Source organism: Ranitomeya imitator, chromosome 4 (genome assembly GCF_032444005.1).
Source record: "Ranitomeya imitator isolate aRanImi1 chromosome 4, aRanImi1.pri, whole genome shotgun sequence".
Taxonomy (NCBI): Eukaryota; Metazoa; Chordata; class Amphibia; order Anura; family Dendrobatidae; genus Ranitomeya; species Ranitomeya imitator.
Window position 1 is genome coordinate 678,809,743 of NC_091285.1, and position 24,935 is coordinate 678,834,677.

General features: G+C 45.7%; 1 protein-coding gene across 2 annotated transcripts in view; it reads right to left on the reverse strand.

The window, feature by feature from the left end:
• NAT16 (N-acetyltransferase 16 (putative)) overlaps positions 1 to 24,935 on the reverse strand; it is a 67,743-nt gene that overhangs the window by 33,471 nt on the left and 9,337 nt on the right. The window contains exon 1 of one of the 2 annotated variants that reach the window (XM_069767347.1): positions 2,152 to 2,205. The exons of the other annotated variant lie outside the window; for it this stretch is intronic. The gene's annotated coding sequence lies outside the window, so the exon portion shown is untranslated. Of the gene's footprint in view, positions 1 to 2,151; positions 2,206 to 24,935 lie in introns of those variants that run through there. 2 annotated transcript variants of the gene reach the window in all.

The following is a 24,935-nucleotide window of genomic DNA, read 5'->3' on the forward strand; positions in this document are numbered from 1 at the left end:
TCTCCTCCTCCTAATACACAGATATCAGGACACACAGACCTCTCCTCCTCCTAATACATAGACATCAGGGCACACAGACCTCTCCTCCTCCTAATACACAGATATCAGGACACACAGACCTCTCCTCCTCCTAATACACAGACATCAGGACACACAGACCTCTCCTCCTCCTTATACACAGACATCAGGACACACAGACCTCTCCTCCTCCTAATACACAGATATCAGGACACACAGACCTCTCCTCCTCCTAATACACAGACATCAGGGCACACAGACCTCTCCTCCTCCTAATACACAGACATCAGGGCACACAGACCTCTCCTCCTCCTTATACACAGACATCAGGACACACATACCTCTCCTCCTCCTAATACACATATATCAGGACACACAGACCTCTCCTCCTAATACACAGACATCAGGGCACACAGACCTCTCCTCCTCCTTATACACAGATATCAGGACACACAGACCTCTCCTCCTCCTTATACACAGATATCAGGACACACAGACCTCTCCTCCTCCTAATACACAGATATCAGGACACACAGACCTCTCCTCCTCCTCCTAATACACAGACATCGGGACACACAGACCTCTCCTCCTACTAATACACATACATCAGGACACACAGACCTCTCCTCCTCCTAATACATAGACATCAGGACACACAGACCTCTCCTCCTCCTAATAAACAGATATCGGGACACACAGACCTCTCCTCCTCCTAATACACAGATATCAGGACACACAGACCTCTCCTCCTCCTAATACACAGATATCAGGACACACAGACCTCTCCTCCTCCTAATACACAGATATCGGGACACACAGACCTCTCCTCCTCCTAATACACAGGCATCAGGACACACAGACCTCTCCTCCTCCTAATACTCAGATATCAGGACACACAGACCTCTCCTCCTCCTCCTAATACACAGATATCAGGACACACAGACCTCTCCTCCTCCTAATACACAGATATCAGGACACACAGACCTCTCCTCCTCCTAATACACAGATATCAGGACACACAGACCTCTCCTCCTCCTCCTAATACACAGATATCAGGACACAAAGACCTCTCCTCCTCCTAATACACAGATATCAGGACACACAGACCTCTCCTCCTCCTAATACACAGATATCAGGACACACAGACCTCTCCTCCTCCTCCTAATACACAGGCATCGGGACACACAGACCTCTCCTCCTCATCCTAATACACAGCCATCAGGACACACAGACCTCTCCTCCTAATACACAGACATCAGGACACACAGACCTCTCCTCCTAATACACAGACATCAGGAAACACAGACCTCTCCTCCTCCTAATACACAGACATCAGGACACACAGACCTCTCCTCCTCCTAATACACAGACATCAGGACACACAGACCTCTCCTCCTCCTAATACACAGACCTCAGGACACACAGACCTCTCCTCCTCCTAATACACAGACATCAGGACACACAGACCTCTCCTCCTCCTAATACACAGACATCAGGGCACACATACCTCTCCTCCTCCTAATACACAGACATCAGGACACACAGACCTCTCCTCCTCCTAATACACAGACATCAGGACACACAGACCTCTCCTCCTCCTAATACACAGACATCAGGACACACAGACCTCTCCTCCTCCTAATACACAGACCTCAGGACACACAGACCTCTCCTCCTCCTAATACACAGACATCAGGACACACAGACCTCTCCTCCTCCTAATACACAGACATCAGGGCACACATACCTCTCCTCCTCCTAATACACAGACATCAGGACACACAGACCTCTCCTCCTCCTAATACACAGACATCAGGGCACACAGACCTCTCCTCCTCCTAATACACAGACCTCTCCTCCTCATACAGATATTCTGTCCTCCCTGTCACCTCATCCCCTGACATTGCCTTCACCTGTCCTCTCCTCTCCGCTGCTCTCACCTTCTCCTATTACACTCGCTATATTAGCATCATTTGTAGATCTGTCACCTGTCCGGATCCACGCCTGTCCTCTGTGCAGGTGTCATACCCCGGACCCCCAGCGCTCATACCCCCCCCCCCCCCCCCACATCCCTATACTCAGTGCTCGGCCCCCTATATGCAGTGCAGGTACATAGAATATAGGCAGTGTTACCGATAAGGGAGGGCGTCTGTCCTTGGGTTTCTTCCTATCTCCTTCTCCCTCCTGGTTTCCGTGCTTCTGCCTATATCATCTCTATGCGCCCTCCCCAATGTGAAAACCTTCTCTGCTCCCCTCCCCTTCTATGGAAGAAAGAAAAGCGCCCCCTCCATCTCTGTCACCCTCCCTCCATCCCTCTCCCTATCCCTCCATCCCTCTCCCTATCCCTCCACCTCTGTCACTTTTCCTCCATCTCTCTCACCCTCCCTCCATCTCTCCCCCTATCCCTCCATCTCTGTCACTTTCCCTCCATCTCTCTCACCCTCCCTCCATCTCTCCCCCTATCCCTCCATCCCTCTCCCTATCCTTCCATCTCTGTCACTTTTCCTCCATCTCTCTCATCCTCCCTCCATCTCTCCCCCTATCCCTCCATCTCTCCCCCTATCCCTCCATCTCTGTCACTTTCCCTCCATCTCTCTCACCCTCCCTCCATCTCTCCCCCTATCCCTCCATCCCTCTCCCTATCCTTCCATCTCTGTCACTTTTCCTCCATCTCTCTCATCCTCCCTCCATCTCTCCCCCTATCCCTCCATCTCTCCCCCTATCCCTCCATCTCTGTCACTTTCCCTCCATCTCTCTCACCCTCCCTCCATCTCTCCCCCTATCCCTCCATCCCTCTCCCTATCCTTCCATCTCTGTCACTTTCCCTCCATCTCTCACCCTCCCTCCATCTCTCCCCCTATCCCTCCATCCCTCTCCCTATCCTTCCATCTCTGTCACTTTTCCTCCATCTCTCTCATCCTCCCTCCATCTCTCCCCCTATCCCTCCATCTCTCCCCCTATCCCTCCATCTCTGTCACTTTCCCTCCATCTCTCTCACCCTCCCTCCATCTCTCCCCCTATCCCTCCATCCCTCTCCCTATCCTTCCATCTCTGTCACTTTCCCTCCATCTCTCACCCTCCCTCCATCTCTCCCCCTATCCCTCCATCCCTCTCCCTATCCCTCCACCTCTGTCACTTTTCCTCCATCTCTCTCATCCTCCCTCCATCTCTCTCCCTATCCCTCCATCCCTCTCCCTATCCCTCCACCTCTGTCACTTTCCCTCCATCTCTCTCACCCTCCCTCCATCTCTCTCCCTATCCCTCCATCCCTCTCCCTATCCCTCCACCTCTGTCACTTTCCCTCCATCTCTCTCACCCTCCCTCCATCTCTCTCCCTATCCCTCCATCCCTCTCCCTATCCCTCCATCTCTGTCACTTTCCCTCCATCTCTCTCACCCTCCCTCCATCTCTCTCCCTATCCCTCCATCCCTCTCCCTATCCCTCCATCTCTGTCACTTTTTCTCCATCTCTGTCACCCTCCCTCCATCTCTCTCCCTATCCCTCCACCTCTGTCACTTTCCCTCCATCTCTCTCACCCTCCCTCCATCTCTCCCCCTATCCCTCCATCCCTCTCCCTATCCCTCCACCTCTGTCACGTTCCCTCCATCTCTCTCACCCTCCCTCCATCTCTCTCCCTATCCCTCCATCTCTCTCCCTATCCCTCCATCTCTCTCCCTATCCCTCCATCCCTCTCCCTATCCCTCCATCTCTGTCACTTTCCCTCCATCTCTCTCACCCTCCCTCCATCTCTATCCCTATCCCTCCATCTCTCTCCCTATCCCTCCATCTCTGTCACTTTCCCTCCATCTCTCTCCCTATCCCTCCATCTCTCTCCCTATCCCTCCATCCCTCTCCCTATCCCTCCATCTCTCTCCCTATCCCTCCACCTCTGTCACTTTCCCTCCATCTCTCTCACCCTCCCTCCATCTCTCTCACTATCCCTCCATCCCTCCCACATCCAGCTTCCATTCAGAGGCCCGGCGTGACATGGGCACATGGATGGCGAGAGATGCCAGCTTCTGAGATCATGATCATTCATCTGTCACTTTTTTCTGTGATCGCACGTGTCCGACCCCTGCATTGTAGATCCTGACATAAAGGGAATGTCTGTATCAGGCATCCATGAGGGGCAGGGGGCCGGGACGGCATTCTCCTCTGGTACCCAGGATGAAGGGTAAAGATGAAGGGCAAAGAAAAAGCAGGTGCCAAGAAATGTAAGAAAGTAAAACAAACCCCAAAATGGTGCAAAGCGACAATCATGTACTGATACAATGCAACACACAGGACACAACACACAGGACACAACACACAGGACACAACACACAGGACACAACACACAGGACAAAACACAAATGTATCTGTGAGCAGGTTGCAGGATGCGGTGACGGACAGAAGGTAGAGCAAGGGTTAACAACTTTAATTAACACTGGAATACTCCTTGCAAGGAGATAAATGGAGCACCCTACCAGGGCAGTAGGGTACTCGGCACCGGGTCCGGTCTCTCTTAAAAGGGATGTTATGGCAGCACTGGGCGTCCAATAAAAGGGGATAGGTCTTTAAAGGGAAATTGTAAATGAGTCTGTCGTGATGCCACCTGTTATGAACAGGTGATTCAGAACCACAATGGACCTAGTGGTTAAGAGCACACAAAGTGACCTGATAGTTACTAACATAGGACGAGCTCTGAGACGTGGGAACTCTGCTGACCGCAATCCCTAATCCTATCATACCACACTAGAAGTAGCCGTGGAGCGCTCCTGACCAGACCCTAGGCGCCTCGGGCACAGCCTGAGAAACTAGCTAGCCCTGAATATAGAAAAATAAGCCTACCTTGCCTCAGAGAAATTCCCCAAAGGAAAAGGCAGCCCCCCACATATAATGACTGTGAGTAAAGATGAAAATACAAACACAGAGATTAAATAGATTTTAGCAAAGTGAGGCCCGACTTACTGAATAGACCGAGGATAGGAAAGATAGCTTTGCGGTCAGCACAAAAACCTACAAACAACCACGCAGAGGGGGCAAAAAGACCCTCCGCACTGACTAACGGTACGGAGGTGCTCCCTCTGCGTCTCAGAGCTTCCAGCAAGCAAGAAAAACCAATAAAGCAAGCTGGACAGAAAATATAACAAACAAAAGTAACACAAGCAAAACTTAGCTTATGCAGGGCAGACAGGCCACAAGAACGATCCAGGAGAGAGCAAGACCAATACTGGAACATTGACTGGAGGCCAGGATCAAAGCAGCAGGTGGAGTTAAATAGAGCAGCACCTAACGACTTAACCTCGTCACCTGAGGAAGGAAACTCAGAAGCCGCAGCCCCACTCACATCCACCAGAGGAAGCTCATAGACAGAACCAGCCGAAGTACCACTCATGACCACAGGAGGGAGCTTGACCACAGAATTCACAACAGCCACCAGTGGTGTTCAGTCAATAGCAGGACCGATGCTGTGTTAAAGGGGTCCTCTGGGGGATGTTGTTGCAGCAATGATGGTAATGCTTCCCACAGGTGAAACGGGGTCCCCAGAGGTCCTGAAGTGTATAACGATGATGGTGTAGGCCAGTAAAATGAGTAAAGGACACAAGCTGTAAGTCTTTACCTGGCTTACTGTAGTTAGCAGGCCACAGTCCAGGATACCAGGCATGGGTGATGGTATGGCTCGGCCGGCTCGGAGGCAATGGAGGGTTCCCTTGTTCCAGTAGAGGTCCGTGAGCCTTTCCAACTAGCGCTTGCTGTATATTAAGTCCCTGCTGCCTAAAGCTTCCTGTAGAGTCCTCTATTCTCCCTGTCCTGAGAAAGGTACCTACGTGACGGGCAGTTTGAGCCTTTTTATAGGGACAATATCATGCCCCGGGCTCCTCAGGTGCTGCTGCGTCTCAGGTGTGGTGTGGGACAATCCCATAAAGTTCTCAGCCCTCTGGTTCTGCCAAGTGTCCTACAGTTTCACTAAGGCCTCGGGCTCCCGGTGCCCGGTACTGCGCTTCGGCTCTGAGGGTGCCTGGTCACAGTTCCCCTCTGAGCCCTGTTCCTCTCCTTTGCTCCTTTCCTCTCAAGCTCCACCACATACCACCCCTCGGATTATCTGTCCTTTCATAGGCTGCAGCTCCCTTGTGGCTGCCAGGCCTCTCTGTCTGCTCTCTCAGACTTCCTTCTCCTTCAATGTCTCTATGAGACTGGATAACTACTCCTCCTCCAGACCAGGACATATATCCATATTTGAGGGAAGCTCCCCTAAATCCGGGTCTTGAGCTCCCCCTCCTGGCCTGGATTCGGAATGTGTTGCATGCTGGTGCGTTACCATTTGAAGAGAACTCCATTGCCTCTGAGCATGATATTACCCTCCCCAAAGGGAAGGCAACATCCCTGTAACAACCGGTTACCTGGGGTGTTACATAAACAGTTACCAGAGGGGTAGATAGTTCAAAATGTAGATAGTATGCAGGGTTAAAGAACAGTAGAAAAGGTATTAACAGTTCTTGTTGGGTCAACTTATCCTATCAATCTTTTCTTAAAACGTGGTGGATCACAGAGCAGGTGATGGCGCCCACAATGGATGGAGCAGCGCTTGTCCGATGAGGTCCTGAAGGCAGCGACGGTCCATCTTCTTGCGGCACTGGTTGGTCTCCGGTACCTTCCGCTGAGCCCCTAGTCCATATACTGATATGGCCGGGAGAGCGTGGCCACTGAGCTCACCGTGTTCCGGCAGACATACACTGGGGAATCAGGGCACAGATTAGGTGGCACACGCACAGTATTCATGGACCCGGAGCATTTGGCACCTCGCTTCGTGGTGACCAACGGGCACACTGCACTCCTCTCCTCACAGCCTCTGTCAGCGCTGTACCGATACTCGCGGGCACTCCCGCCAAATCTCCCTGTTTCAGTGCTCGTTGACTCTGTGTACCGTTAACCACACCCCCTGCTTCCGCCTGCAAGGATTGGTCCGGTCCCTTAACCTTTCCCCCGACACACAGAGGAGACAGCGCCGACAGTTCCGCAACCGACACAGAACAGGTATCCGCAGCGCGGTCCTTCTTCTTACATATCCATCGCCGGCAAGCCTCCTTCAGTGCCTGTGTGATCGCTGATCTGACACAGTGCTGTGCAAAGTGTCAGATCAGCGATCTGACCCTATAACATGATGCCCCCACCTGGGGCAATGTTACAAAGTAAAAAAAAAATATTTACACTTGTGGAAAAAAAAATCCTTAATAATGATATATATATATATATATATATATATATATATATATATATATATATATATATATATATATATATATACAGTTAGGGCCAGAAATATTTGGACAGTGACACAATTTTCGCGAGTTGGGCTCTGCATGCCACCACATTGGATTTGAAATGAAACCTCTACAACAGAATTCAAGTGCAGATTGTAACGTTTAATTTGAAGGGTTGATCAAAAATATCTGATAGAAAATGTAGGAATTGTACACATTTCTTTACAAACACTCCACATTTTAGGAGGTCAAAAGTAATTGGACAAATAAACATAACCCAAACAAAATATTTTTATTTTCAATATTTTGTTGCAAATCCTTTGGAGGCAATCACTGCCTTAAGTCTGGAACCCATGGACATCACCAAACGCTGGGTTTCCTCCTTCTTAATGCTTTGCCAGGCCTTTACAGCCGCAGCCTTCAGGTCTTGCTTGTTTGTGGGTCTTTCCGTCTTAAGTCTGGATTTCAGCAAGTGAAATGCATGCTCAATTGGGTTTAGATCTGGAGATTGACTTGGCCATTGCAGAATGTTCCACTTTTTGGCACTCATGAACTCCTGGGTAGCTTTGGATGTATGCTTGGGGTCATTGTCCATCTGTACTATGAAGCGCCGTCCAATCAACTTTGCAGCATTTGGCTGAATCTGGGCTGAAAGTATATCCCGGTACACTTCAGAATTCATCCGGCTACTCTTGTCTGCTCTTATGTCATCAATAAACACAAGTGACCCAGTGCCATTGAAAGCCATGCATGCCCATGCCATCACGTTGCCTCCACCATGTTTTACAGAGGATGTGGTGTGCCTTGGATCATGTGCCGTTCCCTTTCTTCTCCAAACTTTTTTCTTCCCATCATTCTGGTACAGGTTGATCTTTGTCTCATCTGTCCATAGAATACTTTTCCAGAACTGAGCTGGCTTCTTGAGGTGTTTTTCTGTCTATTTTTGGTATTGATGAATGGTTTGCATCTAGATGTGAACCCTTTGTATTTACTGTCATGGAGTCTTCTCTTTACTGTTGACTTAGAGACAGATACACCTACTTCACTGAGAGTGTTCTGGACTTCAGTTGTTGTTGTGAACGGGTTCTTCTTCACCAAATTAAGTATGCGGCGATCATCCACCACTGTTGTCATCCGTGGACGCCCAGGCCTTTTTGAGTTCCCAAGCTCACCAGTCAATTCCTTTTTTCTCAGAATGTACCCAACTGTTGATTTTGCTACTCCAAGCATGTCTGCTATCTCTCTGATGGATTTTTTCTTTTTTTTCAGCCTCAGGATGTTCTGCTTCACCTCAATTGAGAGTTCCTTTGACCGCATGTTGTCTGCTCACAGCAACAGCTTCCAAATGCAAAACCACACACCTGGAATCCACCCCTGACCTTTTAACTACTTCATTGATTACAGGTTAACGAGGGAGACGCCTTCAGAGTTAATTGCAGCCCTTAGAGTCCATTGTCCAATTACTTTTGGTCCCTTGAAAAAGAGGACGCTATGCATTACAGAGCTATGATTCCTAAACCCTTTCTCCGATTTGGATGTGGAAACTATCATATTGCAGCTGGGAGTGTGCACTTTCAGCCCATATTATATATATAATTGTATTTCTGAACATGTTTTTGTAAACAGCTAAAATAACAAAACTTGTGTCACTGTCCAAATATTTCTGGCCCTAACTGTATATATATATATATTGTTCCAATAAATACATTTCTTTGTATAAATAAAAAAAATAAATAAAAGTACACATATTTAGTATCGCCGTATCCGTAACGACCCGACCTATAAAACTGTCCCACTAGTTAACCCCTTCAGTGATCATCATAAAAAAAGAGGCAAAAAACAACGCTTTGTTATCATACCGCCGAACAAAAAGTGGAATAACACAAGATCAAAATGACGGATATAAATAACTATGGTACCGCTGAAAATGCCATCTTGTCCCGCAAAAAACAAGCGTCATCAACAAAAAATTAAGAAAGTGATAGTCCTCAGAATAAAGCGATGCAAAAATAATTATTTTTTATATAAAATAGATTTTATCGTATAAAAGCGCCAAAACATAAAAAATGATATAAATGAGGTATCGCTGTAATCATACTGACCCGAAGAATAAAACTGCTTTATCAATTTTATGAAATGTGGAACATACCGTTCCACATTTGATAAAATTAATAAAGCAGTTTTATTCTTCGAGTCAGTATGATTACAGCGATACCTCATTTATATCAACGCCCTCCCCAAAAGAAATTCATGAATAGCTGGTTTTCGTTCATTCTGCCTCACAAAAATCAGAATAAAAAGCGATAAAAAAATGTCACGTTCCTGAAAATGGTACCAATAAAAACATCAACTCATCCTACGAAAAACAAGACGTCACATGACTCTGTGGACCAAAATATAGAAAAATTATAGCTCTCAAAATATGGAGATGCAAAAACTATTTTTTGCAATAAAAAGCGTCTATTAGTGTGTGAAGGCTGCCAATCATAAAAATCCGCTAAATAACCCGCTATAAAGGTAAATCAAACCCCCCTTCATCACCCCCTTAGTTAGGGAAAAATAATAAAATGATAAAAAATAGTATTTATTTCCATTTTGCCATTAGGGTTAGGGTTAAGGTTGGGGCTAAAGTTAGTGTTACGTCTAAAGTTAAGGTTAGGGTTGGGGCTACAGTTAGGGTTGGGGCTAAAGTAAGGTTTAGGGTTGGGGCTAAAGTAAGGTTTAGGGTTGGAGCTAAAGTAAGGGTTAGGGCTACAGTTAGGGTTGGGGCTAAAGTTAGGGTTAGGGTTTGGATTACATTTACGGTTGGGTTAGGGTTAGGGGTGCGGTTAGTGTTATGGTTGGGATTAGGGTTAGGGGTGTGTCAGGGTTAGGGGTGTGTTTAGGGTTACAGTTGGGATTAGGGTTAGGGGTGTGTTTGGATTAGGGTTTCAGTTATAATTGGGGGGTTTCCACTGTTTCGGCACATCAGGGGCTCTCCAAACGCGACATGGCGTCCGATCTCAATTCCAGCCAATTCTGCGTTGAAAAAGTAAAACAGTGCTCCTTCCCTTCCGAGCTCTCCTGTGTGCCCAAACAGGGGTTTACCCCAACATATTGGGTATCAGCGTACTCAGGACAAATTAGGCAACAACTTTTGGGGTCCAATTTCTCTGGTTACCCTTGGGAAAATAAAAATTTTGGGGGCTAAAAAATCATATTTGTGGGAAAAAATGATTTTTTATTTTCACGGCTCTGCGTTATAAACTGTAGTGAAACACTTGGGGATTCAAAGTTCTCACAACACATCTAGATTAGTTCCTTGGGGGGTCTAGTTTCCAATAAGGGGTCTCTTGTGGGGGGTTTCTACTCTCTAGGTTCATAAGGGGCTCTGCAAACGCAATGTGATGCCTGCAGACCATTCCATCTAAGTTTGCATTCCAAATGGCGCTCCTTCCCTTCGGAGCTCTGTCATGCGCCCAAACAGTAGTTTTCTCCCACATATGGGGTATCCACGTACTCAGGACAAATTGGACAACAACTTTTGGGGCTCAATTTCTTCTGTTACCCTTGGGAAAATAAAAAATTGGGCCAAAATATCATTTTTGTGTAAAAAATATGATTTTTTATTTTTATAGCTCTACATTATCAACTTCTGTGAAGCACTTGGTGGGTTAAAGTGCTCAACACACCTCTAGATAAGTTCCTTAGGGGGTCTCCTTTCCAAAATGGTGTCAATTGTGGGTTGTTTCAATGTTTAGGCACATCAGGGGCTCTCCAAACGCAACATGGCGTCCCATCTCAATTCCTATCAATTTTGCATTGAAAGTCAAACGGCGCTCCTTCTCTTCCGAGCTCTGTCATGCGCCCAAACAGTGGTTTACCCCCACATATGGGGTATCAGCATACTCAGAACAAATTGTGCAACAACTTTTGGGGTCCAATTTCTCCTGTTACTCTTGGTAAAATAAAACAAATTGGAGCTAAAGTAATTTTTTTGTGAAAAAAAGTTAAATGTTCATTTTTTTTTTTAAACATTCCAAAAATTCCTGTGAAACACCAGAAGGGTTAATAAACTTCTTGAATGTGGTTTTGAGCACCTTGAGGGGTGTAGTTTTTAGAATGGTGTCACAGGTGGGTATATTCTATCATATAGACCCCTCAAAGTGACTTCAAATGTGATGAGGTCCCTAAAAAAATGGTGTTGTAAAAATGAGAAATTGCTGGTCAACTTTTAACCCTTATAACTCCGTAACAAAAAATATTTTGGTTTCCAAAATTGTGCTGATGTGAAGTAGACATGTGGGAAATGTTACTTATTAAGTATTTTGTGTGACATATCTCTGTGATTTAATTGCATCAAAATTCAAAGTTGGAAAATTGCGAAATTTTCAAAATTTTCGCCAAATTTCCTTTTTTTCACAAATAAACGCAGGTACTATCAAAGAAATTTTACCACTATCATGAAGTACAATATGTCACGAGAAAACAATGTCAAAATCACCGGGATCCATTGAAGCGTTCCAGAGTTATAACCAAGGGACAGTGGAATTGTAAAAATTGGCCCGGTCATTAACGTGCAAACCACCCTTGGGCGTAAAAGGGTTAATAAAATGTTTATATTTTGAGATACAGTATGGCTCAAGTTCTCCTCATACTTAAATTGATCTTTTTGAGTCTGTATTTTTTGATGTTTTTGATTGTGTATATAGACTGGCGACCTATATAATCTGTTATTGCATTTTATTGCAATGTTGTGCGGTGCCCCAGGGTCCTGGTCATCGCAGTGGTATTGCTTTCCTCTTGAGGAGAGTGATGCTACGTTTAGAGGCAAAGAAGGATAACTGCATCCAGGTATCACAAACATGCCACATATTCACACTCCAGGCCACCAGGGGGAGCTTCTGCTCCTATTTATTAGGTGACTCCCCACATATATATATATAACTGGTAGTCTGTAGGGAAAGTTAGTCAGTTCCAGGCAAGAGTTAGTTCCTGACAGAGCTCCAGACAGGAGTTCTGTTAGTTCCAGACCAGAGTCTGAGGAGGATGGAAGGTTAAAGGAGATGTGCATGCCCTCAGAGCTGCAGCTCCCAGAAAGAGACATTGAAAGGCAGAATTGTATTGCCGCAAGCGTGAATGAAGTCGAGGCAAAGGAGAGGATACCAGAAGGGGACTAGCCCTGCTCAGGTTGTCTCCTTCTGAGGCGCAGAACCCCGGTAGCCAGAAAACCGAGGGAGTAAGGATCTCTACGCCTTATTTCAGAGACCGGCAGGACAGCTAATTGCAGGTTACCTGTCCGCACCTACACCCAGGAGGCACGGTGACACCTAGAGAGCCGGGTTATCTAAGAGACCCTATAAACAGGCTCAAGTCACCAGTCATATGGGTTTTGTCCTATTCCATATGGGGGACAGAGAGAACGAAACACCACATCTGTGAGACCCTTATGTGAAGCCTTAGGCAGTAAGGGACTACACCACCGCAGCGCAAGGGAAGGCTACTGATTTCCACCTGGACAAGGGAACTCTGGACTTGTCTCCAAACCGGCCGGACTCTGCCTGCCCTGTGATCTGGTGCTCTGGACTGTGGATGCTGAAGTCTTCAGTAAAGGTAAAGAGACTGCAACCTTGTGTCCTTGTTCTTCTCTGCGCCTCTCACCATACCACGATCTACACACCGGGAAGCCCTGGGGATACACTTCACCTGTGGGAAGGTATACCATCTAGCTGCCATAACATCACCCCAGCGGACCCCTTAAAGCAGCGTCGGTTATCCTGACTGAATACCACAGGTGGCGTCACGAACACAAACTTTATCCCTTTAATGACCTTTCCCTTTTATGCGGACGTCCCAGGGCCACGGACCGGGTGAGCCACCGTGACATCCCCCTGTGAACCGCAGGACTCGGTACCGAGTACCCCACGGCCCTTGGGGGCGATCCAGTTGCAGCAACCAAAAAACTGTCATTGTGAATTTTTTATTTTTTTTCTCGTTATGCCTTTTACCGATCGGATTAATTTACGCTATTTTTTGACAGAGTGGACATTTATGAAAGCAGAGATAGCAAATATGTGTATTTTGTTATTGTTTTATTTTTAATGGGGTGAAAAAAGGGGTGATTTGAACAATTGTGTTTTTTCTCTTTTTTTTAAACTTAATTTTTTCTACCACTTTTTACTGTATTTAATAGTTCCGTTAGGGGACTGGAAGTTGCGATCGTCGAATCAGCCATCATCTGCCAGCGAGCCCGCATCAAAGTCAGGGACATGTCAGGAAGGGGTTAATAGCTGCTGCTGTAAAATTTAAAAAAAAATCACACGGATGACAAGTGAGAAAAGAAATTGTACAAATTTTACAGCAATGTTTTATACACTGGTGTGAACCTGGCCATAGATTCACATTAGCAATTTTGATCTGAGATTGTGCTTAAGTCCAAGAAAAAAATCAGAGAGGTGAACCACCCCACAGACGATCATAGGTACCCCTACCTGTCTGTGAAAATCACAGAACTTGCATGAGAAAAAAAACTGATGTCTGAATGGGCCCTAAGGCTTCTTACACAAGACGTATGTCCAGTCAGATTGCCTTTACTGCAAAGTCAAAAGTTTCCATCCATTTCATTATTATTTGTTACCATTGCCCTTTCACTGAATGACTTCAGTAAGACGTTTGGGATCTCCTTCCACAAGCTTCTCACAATAGTTGGTCATAATCTGGTCCCATTCCTCCTGACAACACTAGTGTAATTTATCCAGATTTGTAGGTCACCTTGATCTCACCAGCCTTTTCAGCTTCGCCCATAAATTTCCAATAGGACTGAGATCAGGGCTTTGTGATGGCGGCTCTAACACATTGACTTTGTTATCCTTATCCCATTTTGTTACCATTTTGGCAGTATGCTTCGGGCCATTGTCCATTTGGAAGGCCCATTTCTGCCCAAGCTTTAACTTCCTGCCTAATGTCTTGAGATATTGCTTCAGTATTGCCACATAATCTTCTTTTCTCATGATGCCATCTATTTTGTGAAGTGTCATGATTCCAATGGCAGGGAATCGCAAAAGGACAAGCACCAACGAGCTCTAGGGTGATGGAACCTGAGCTGACCGCGACCCTAAACCTGAACACATAAATAACAATAGCCGGGGAACGTGCCTACGTTGATCCTAGACATCTAGCACCAGCCGAAGATCTAACTTCCCCTATTAGAAGAAACACAGACCTCTCTTGCCTCCAGAGAAATACCCCACAAAAATAGCAGCCCCCCACATATAATGACGGTGAAATGAGAGGAAGGCACATAGACAGTATGAAATCAGATTCAGCAAAATGAGGCCCACTAAAACTAGATAGCAGAGGATACAAAAGTAAACTGCGCGGTCAGCAAAAAACCCTTCCTTCAAAAAAACCATCCTGTAATTACTTGAACTCATGTTCCAACTCATGGAACATGAGGAGCAATTACAGCCCGCTAGAGCAACCAGCAGCAAAGAAACAATAATATGCAAGCTGGACAAGACAAAAATAAAGCAAAACGTGGAACAAGAAAATCAAAAACTTAGCTTGTCCTGAAGATTACTGAAGCCAGAAGCTGAGGTAACAAAACACTCTGATAACCTTGATAGCCGGCGGGGAAATGACAAGAAAGCCCGGTTAAATAGGAAACTCCCAAATCCTAATAGAACAGGTGGACACCAGAGACAGCAGAACACAAATCACCCAGTACCATCAGTAACCACCAGAGGGAGCCCAAAAACAGAACTCACAACAGTGAAGTGCACCAGTCCCTCCTACGGCAAAACAATCCCACAACATGATGCTGCCACCACCGTGTTTCACAGTGGGGATGGTGTTCTTAGGCTTCCAAGCTTCTCCCTTTTTCCTCCAAACGTAACGATGGTCATTATGTTCAAAAAGTTCAATTTTAGTTTCCTCAGACCACAGACATGTCTCCCAAAATTAAGGCTTTTGTACCTGTGTGCATTTGCGAACATTAATCTGGCTTCTTTATGTTTCTTTTGGAGTAATAGCTTCTTCCTGGCAGAGTGGCCTTTCAGCCCATGCTAATATAGTACTCATTTCAGTGTGGATATTGACACAATCAGCTTCCGCCATCATTTTCACAAGGTCTTTTGCTTTTGTCCTTGGGTTGATCTGCACATATTGGACAAAAGCATGATCATCTCTGGGACACAGAACCCATCTCCTTCCTGAGCGGTATGATGGCTGGACATTCCCATCTTGTTTGTACTTACGTATAATTGTTTGTACAGATGAACGAGGTACCTTCGGGTATCTTTAAATTGTACCCAAGGATGAGCCAGACTTGTGCAAGTTCACAATTCTCTTCCTGATATCTTGGGTGATTTCTTAAGACTTTCCCATGATGCTACACAAAGAAGCAGTGTGTTTCAGGTGTGCATTAAAATACATTCACGGGTGTGTCTCTAATAAACTCAGATGTTGTCAAAAAACCTATCAGAAGTGTATGTGTCTTTTTATATAGTGCATGTGAACTTCTGGTTTCAACTGTAGGTTGTAAAGATATTGTACAGATGCAAAGCGCTAAATCCTCTGCGAAGAGATAAAATTGTAACTTCCTGCAGCCACCACCAGGGGGAGCTCCATGCATACAACTTACACAATGTACTTAGTATGCAGTGAGCTACTTATCTCCCTCTAGTGGTGGTTTCAGAATTACACAAATTGCTTTGTAAGTAGGTTTTTGGACTGTAGATTTTCATATAATATGTTTCCTTTGAGAGATGGTATCTGAACGCAGCTATTGATTCAGCAGAAAGACACTGTGAGAAGGAAGATATTGCAGATATTGTACAGTACGGTCATTTGTCTCCAGTAAGACTCAGAGCTGCATTTAGAATCTCGGTGGAGACCACGAGAAAAAATCCAGAACTACCCAAAATAATTTCCTGACGAATGCCATGTGTGAACATGGTCTAACTATTTAAGCAAAGTGGAAAACTGCGCCCTCATTACGTCTAAAGGTGCTGATGGACTTAGCGGTTTTGGGGCTTTTTTACCTTCACTATAGGCTTCGATGTGGAGCCTAAAAAATGCATGTAAAAAATGCAGTTGCGTTATTAAGTGCAGAATCAAAACATTGAAACCGCTGTTTCACATCTGCAACAAAAATGCATCAAATAAGGGGGAAAATACATAAAACACCATGCAATAGTGCACACAGATTGGTATTGTGTTGTGCAGACACCTGCTGAAAACATGCAGAAAAACACAGCATTTAGGCTCCATGTCACATAGACGAGGATGAGCCCCATGAAAAGCGCGGACCAAATCATCAGCATGAACATCAGAGGCAACCACCCAAGAATTATCCTCCTGACCATAACCCCTCCACTTGACCAAATATTGGAGTTTCCGTCTGGAAACACGAGAATCCAAGATCTTCTCCACAACATACTCCAATTCTCCCTCCACCAGCACCGGAGCAGGAGGCTCAGGCGAAGGAACAACAGGTACCTCATACCTCCGCAACAACGACCGATGGAACACATTATGAATAGCAAACGATGCCGGGAGATCCAAACGAAACGACACAGGGTTAAGAATTTCCAAGATCCTATAAGGACCGATGAACCGAGGCTTGAACTTAGGAGAAGAGACCTTCATAGGAACAAAACGAGAAGACAACCACACCAAGTCCCCAACACGAAGTCGAGGACCCACACGGCGACGGCGATGAGCAAACTGCTGAGCCTTCTCCTGGGACAACTTCAAATTGTCCACCACATGACTCCAAATCTGATGCAACCTATCCACCACCATGTCCACTCCAGGACAATCAGAAGGCTCCACCTGACCAGAGGAAAAACGAGGATGAAACCCCGAATTACAAAAGAAAGGAGAAACCAAGGTAGCAGAACTAGCCCGATTATTAAAGGCAAACTCGGCCAGCGGCAAAAAGGTAACCCAGTCATCCTGATCAGCAGAAACAAAACACCTCAAATAAGTTTCCAAGGTCTGATTAGTTCGCTCCGTCTGGCCATTCGTCTGAGGGTGGAATGCAGACGAAAAGGACAAATCAATGCCCATCTTAGCACAGAACGTCCGCCAAAATCTAGACACAAACTGGGATCCCCTGTCAGAAACGATGTTCTCCGGAATCCCATGCAAACGAACCACGTTCTGGAAAAACAGAGGGACCAACTCAGAGGAGGAAGGCAACTTAGGCAAGGGTACAAGATGAACCATTTTAGAAAAGCGGTCACACACAACCCAGATGACGGACATTTTTTGAGAGACAGGGAGATCCGAAATAAAGTCCATGGAAATGTGCGTCCAAGGCCTCTTCGGGATAGGCAAAGGTGACAACAATCCACTGGCTCGAGAACAGCAAGGCTTAGCCTGAGCACAAACCTCACAAGACTGCACAAAAGAACGCACATCCCTAGACAAGGAAGGCCACCAAAAAGACCTGGCCACCAAGTCTCTAGTACCAAATATTCCAGGATGACCTGCCAACGCAGAAGAATGGACCTCAGAAATGACTCTACTGGTCCAGCTATCCGGAACAAACAGTCTCTCAGGCGGACAACGATCAGGTTTACCCGCCTGAAACTCCTGCAAAGCACGTCGCAAGTCTGGGAATACGGCCGACAAAATCACCCCATCCCTAAGGATACCAGTGGGCTCAGAATTTCCAGGGGAGTCAGGCACAAAACTCCTAGAAAGAGCATCCGCCTTCACATTCTTTGAACCTGGCAGGTATGAAACCACAAAATTGAAACGAGAGAAAAACAGTGACCAACGAGCCTGTCTAGGATTCAGACGCCTGGCAGACTCAAGGTAAATCAGATTTTTGTGATCAGTCAAGACCACCACACGATGTCTAGCACCCTCCAGCCAATGACGCCACTCCTCAAATGCCCACTTCATGGCCAAAAGTTCCCGATTACCCACATCATAATTCCGCTCAGCGGGCGAAAATTTTCTAGAAAAGAACGCACATGGCTTCATCACCGAGCAATCGGAGCTTCTCTGCGACAAAACCGCCCCCGCTCCAATCTCGGAAGCATCAACCTCAACTTGGAAAGGAAGCGAAACATCAGGCTGACGCAACACAGGAGCAGAAGAAAACCGGCGCTTAAGTTCCTGAAAGGCCTCCACAGCCGCAGTAGACCAATCAGCAACATCAGCACCCTTCTTAGTCAAATCCGTCAAAGGCTTAACAACACTAGAAAAATTAGTTATAAAACGACAATAGAAATTAGCAAAGCCCAAGAACTTCTGCAAACTCTTAAGAGATGCAGGCTGCGTCCAGTCACAAATAGCCCGAACCTTGACGGGATCCATCTCAATAGTAGAAGGGGAAAAAATATACCCCAAGAAAGAAATCTTCTGGACTCCAAAGAGACACTTTGAGCCCTTTACAAACAAGGAATTAGCCCGCAGGACCTGAAACACCTTCCTGACCTGCTGAACATGAGACTCCCAGCCATCAGAAAAAACGAAAATATCATCCAAATACACAATCATAAATTTATCCAGATATTCACGGAAAATATCGTGCATAAAGGACTGGAAGACTGAAGGAGCATTAGAAAGTCCGAAAGGCATTACCAAATACTCAAAATGGCCCTCAGGCGTATTAAATGCGGTTTTCCACTCATCACCTTGCTTTATTCGTATAAGATTATACGCACCCCGGAGATCAATCTTAGTGAACCATTTAGCCCCCTTAATGCGAGCAAACAAATCAGTCAACAAAGGCAAAGGATACTGATATTTTACGGTAATCTTATTCAAAAGACGATAATCTATACAAGGTCTCAAGGACCCATCTTTCTTGGCCACGAAAAAAAAAACCTGCTCCCAAAGGGGACGAAGATGGACGGATATGTCCCTTTTCCAAGGACTCCTTAACATAATCCCGCATAGCAGTATGCTCTGGCACTGACAGATTGAACAAACGACCTTTAGGAAATTTACTACCAGGAATTAAATCTATAGCACAATCGCAATCCCTGTGAGGAGGAAGCGAACTGAGCTTAGGCTCCTCAAAAACATCCCGATAATCCGACAAAAATACAGGAACCTCAGAAGGAGTAGATGAAGCGATAGAAATCGGAGGTGCATCATCATGAACCCCCTGACATCCCCAGCTTAACACAGACATTGTTGTCCAGTCAAGGACTGGATTATGAGTTTGTAACCATGGCAGACCAAGTACTAGAACATCATGTAAATTATACAACACCAGGAAGCGAATCACTTCCTGATGAACGGGAGTCATACGCATGGTCACTTGTGTCCAGTACTGAGGTTTATTCATAGCCAAGGGTGTAGAGTCAATTCCCTTCAAAGGAATAGGGACTTCCAGAGGCTCAAGACTAAACCCACATCGCTTGGCAAATGACCAATCCATAAGACTCAGGGCAGCGCCTGAATCTACACAGGCATCGACGGAAATGGATGATAATGAGCAAATCAGAGTCACAGACAGAATGAACTTAGACTGTAACGTACTAATGGCAACAGACTTATCAACCTTTTTTGTGCGTTTAGAGCATGCTGATATAACATGAGCTGAATCACCACAATAAAAGCACAACCCATTTTTCTGCCTATAGTTTTGCCGTTCACTTCTAGACTGAACTCTATCACATTGCATTGTCTCAAGTGCCTGTTCAGAAGACACCGCCAAATGGTGCACAGGTTTGCGCTCCCGTAAACGCCGATCAATCTGAATAGCCATAGTCATAGACTCATTCAGACCCGTAGGCGCAGGGAACCCCACCATAACATCTTTAATGGCCTCAGAAAGGCCATCTCTGAACTTTGCAGCCAGGGCGCACTCATTCCACTGAGTAAGCACTGACCATTTCCGAAATTTTGGACAATATATTTCTGCTTCATCTTGCCCCTGAGAGAGAGCTAATAAAGCATTTTCAGCCTGAATCTCTTGGTTAGGTTCCTCATAGAGCAAACCCAATGCCAGAAAAAACGCATCCACATTAAGCAACGCAGGATCCCCTGGTGCCAATGCAAATGCCCAATTCTGAGGGTCACCCCGCAGGAAAGATATAATAATCTTAACCTGCTGAGCAGGGTCTCCAGAAGAGCGAGATTTCAAAGAAAGGAACAGCTTGCAATTGTTCCTAAAATTCAGAAAACTAGATCTATCTCCAGCAAAGAACTCTGGAATAGGAATTCTAGGTTCAGACATAGGAGCATGTACAACAAAATCTTGTATATTTTGAACCTTAGCAGCAAGATTATTCAAGCTGGAAGCTAAACTCTGGACGTCCATGATAAACAGCTAAGGTCAGAGCCATTCAAGGATTAAGAGTAGGAAAAAAAAAAAAAGAAATCAGCCTGGCTGCAATTAGGGCTAGGCAGCAACCTCAGAGGAGAAAAAAAAAAAAAAAACTTCCTCAGACTACTTTTCCTCCTACTTCAGCCCAAACATTTTGTGGCCGGCTATACTGTCATGATTCCAATGGCAGGGAATCGCAAAAGGACAAGCACCAACGAGCTCTAGGGTGATGGAACCTGAGCTGACCGCGACCCTAAACCTGAACACACAAATAACAATAGCCGAGGAACGTGCCTACGTTGATCCTAGACGTCTCGCACCAGCCGAAGATCTAACTTCCCCTATTAGAAGAAACACAGACCTCTCTTGCCTCCAGAGAAATACCCCACAGAAATAGCAGCCCCCCACATATAATGACGGTGAAATGAGAGGAAGGCACATAGACAGTATGAAATCAGATTCAGCAAAATGAGGCCCACTAAAACTAGATAGCAGAGGATACAAAAGTAAACTGCGCGGTCAGCAAAAAACCCTTCCTTCAAAAAAACCATCCTGTAATTACTTGAACTCATGTTCCAACTCATGGAACATGAGGAGCAATTACAGCCCGCTAGAGCAACCAGCAGCAAAGAAACAATAATATGCAAGCTGGACAAGACAAAAATAAAGCAAAACGTGGAACAAGAAAATCAAAAACTTAGCTTGTCCTGAAGATTACTGAAGCCAGAAGCTGAGGTAACAAAACACTCTGATAACCTTGATAGCCGGCGGGGAAATGACAAGAAAGCCCGATTAAATAGGAAACTCCCAAATCCTAATAGAACAGGTGGACACCAGAGACAGCAGAACACAAATCACCCAGTACCATCAGTAACCACCAGAGGGAGCCCAAAAACAGAACTCACAACAGTGAAGTGCACCAGTCCCTCCTACGGCAAAACAATCCCACAACATGATGCTGCCACCACCGTGTTTCACAGTGGGGATGGTGTTCTTAGGCTTCCAAGCTTCTCCCTTTTTCCTCCAAACGTAACGATGGTCATTATGTTCAAAAAGTTCAATTTTAGTTTCCTCAGACCACAGACATGTCTCCCAAAATTAAGGCTTTTGTACCTGTGTGCATTTGCGAACATTAATCTGGCTTCTTTATGTTTCTTTTGGAGTAATAGCTTCTTCCTGGCAGAGTGGCCTTTCAGCCCATGCTAATATAGTACTCATTTCAGTGTGGATATTGACACAATCAGCTTCCGCCATCATTTTCACAAGGTCTTTTGCTTTTGTCCTTGGGTTGATCTGCACATATTGGACAAAAGCATGATCATCTCTGGGACACAGAACCCATCTCCTTCCTGAGCGGTATGATGGCTGGACATTCCCATCTTGTTTGTACTTACGTATAATTGTTTGTACAGATGAACGAGGTACCTTCGGGTATCTTTAAATTGTACCCAAGGATGAGCCAGACTTGTGCAAGTTCACAATTCTCTTCCTGATATCTTGGGTGATTTCTTAAGACTTTCCCATGATGCTACACAAAGAAGCAGTGTGTTTCAGGTGTGCATTAAAATACATTCACGGGTGTGTCTCTAATAAACTCAGATGTTGTCAAAAAACCTATCAGAAGTGTATGTGTCTTTTTATATAGTGCATGTGAACTTCTGGTTTCAACTGTAGGTTGTAAAGATATTGTACAGATGCAAAGCGCTAAATCCTCTGCGAAGAGATAAAATTGTAACTTCCTGCAGCCACCACCAGGGGGAGCTCCATGCATACAACTTACACAATGTACTTAGTATGCAGTGAGCTACTTATCTCCCTCTAGTGGTGGTTTCAGAATTACACAAATTGCTTTGTAAGTAGGTTTTTGGACTGTAGATTTTCATATAATATGTTTCCTTTGAGAGATGGTATCTGAACGCAGCTATTGATTCAGCAGAAAGACACTGTGAGAAGGAAGATATTGCAGATATTGTACAGTACGGTCATTTGTCTCCAGTAAGACTCAGAGCTGCATTTAGAATCTCGGTGGAGACCACGAGAAAAAATCCAGAACTACCCAAAATAATTTCCTGACGAATGCCATGTGTGAACATGGTCTAACTATTTAAGCAAAGTGGAAAACTGCGCCCTCATTACGTCTAAAGGTGCTGATGGACTTAGCGGTTTTGGGGCTTTTTTACCTTCACTATAGGCTTCGATGTGGAGCCTAAAAAATGCATGTAAAAAATGCAGTTGCGTTATTAAGTGCAGAATCAAAACATTGAAACCGCTGTTTCACATCTGCAACAAAAATGCATCAAATAAGGGGGAAAATACATAAAACACCATGCAATAGTGCACACAGATTGGTATTGTGTTGTGCAGACACCTGCTGAAAACATGCAGAAAAACACAGCATTTAGGCTCCATGTCACATAGACGAGGATGAGCCCCATGAAAAGCGCGGACCAAATCATCAGCATGAACATCAGAGGCAACCACCCAAGAATTATCCTCCTGACCATAACCCCTCCACTTGACCAAATATTGGAGTTTCCGTCTGGAAACACGAGAATCCAAGATCTTCTCCACAACATACTCCAATTCTCCCTCCACCAGCACCGGAGCAGGAGGCTCAGGCGAAGGAACAACAGGTACCTCATACCTCCGCAACAACGACCGATGGAACACATTATGAATAGCAAACGATGCCGGGAGATCCAAACGAAACGACACAGGGTTAAGAATTTCCAAGATCCTATAAGGACCGATGAACCGAGGCTTGAACTTAGGAGAAGAGACCTTCATAGGAACAAAACGAGAAGACAACCACACCAAGTCCCCAACACGAAGTCGAGGACCCACACGGCGACGGCGATTAGCAAACTGCTGAGCCTTCTCCTGGGACAACTTCAAATTGTCCACCACATGACTCCAAATCTGATGCAACCTATCCACCACCATGTCCACTCCAGGACAATCAGAAGGCTCCACCTGACCAGAGGAAAAACGAGGATGAAACCCCGAATTACAAAAGAAAGGAGAAACCAAGGTAGCAGAACTAGCCCGATTATTAAAGGCAAACTCGGCCAGCGGCAAAAAGGTAACCCAGTCATCCTGATCAGCAGAAACAAAACACCTCAAATACGTTTCCAAGGTCTGATTAGTTCGCTCCGTCTGGCCATTCGTCTGAGGGTGGAATGCAGACGAAAAGGACAAATCAATGCCCATCTTAGCACAGAACGTCCGCCAAAATCTAGACACAAACTGGGATCCCCTGTCAGAAACGATGTTCTCCGGAATCCCATGCAAACGAACCACGTTCTGGAAAAACAGAGGGACCAACTCAGAGGAGGAAGGCAACTTAGGCAAGGGTACAAGATGAACCATTTTAGAAAAGCGGTCACACACAACCCAGATGACGGACATTTTTTGAGAGACAGGGAGATCCGAAATAAAGTCCATGGAAATGTGCGTCCAAGGCCTCTTCGGGATAGGCAAAGGTGACAACAATCCACTGGCTCGAGAACAGCAAGGCTTAGCCTGAGCACAAACCTCACAAGACTGCACAAAAGAACGCACATCCCTAGACAAGGAAGGCCACCAAAAAGACCTGGCCACCAAGTCTCTAGTACCAAATATTCCAGGATGACCTGCCAACGCAGAAGAATGGACCTCAGAAATGACTCTACTGGTCCAGCTATCCGGAACAAACAGTCTCTCAGGCGGACAACGATCAGGTTTACCCGCCTGAAACTCCTGCAAAGCACGTCGCAAGTCTGGGAATACGGCCGACAAAATCACCCCATCCCTAAGGATACCAGTGGGCTCAGAATTTCCAGGGGAGTCAGGCACAAAACTCCTAGAAAGAGCATCCGCCTTCACATTCTTTGAACCTGGCAGGTATGAAACCACAAAATTGAAACGAGAGAAAAACAGTGACCAACGAGCCTGTCTAGGATTCAGACGCCTGGCAGACTCAAGGTAAATCAGATTTTTGTGATCAGTCAAGACCACCACACGATGTCTAGCACCCTCCAGCCAATGACGCCACTCCTCAAATGCCCACTTCATGGCCAAAAGTTCCCGATTACCCACATCATAATTCCGCTCAGCGGGCGAAAATTTTCTAGAAAAGAACGCACATGGCTTCATCACCGAGCAATCGGAGCTTCTCTGCGACAAAACCGCCCCCGCTCCAATCTCGGAAGCATCAACCTCAACTTGGAAAGGAAGCGAAACATCAGGCTGACGCAACACAGGAGCAGAAGAAAACCGGCGCTTAAGTTCCTGAAAGGCCTCCACAGCCGCAGTAGACCAATCAGCAACATCAGCACCCTTCTTAGTCAAATCCGTCAAAGGCTTAACAACACTAGAAAAATTAGTTATAAAACGACAATAGAAATTAGCAAAGCCCAAGA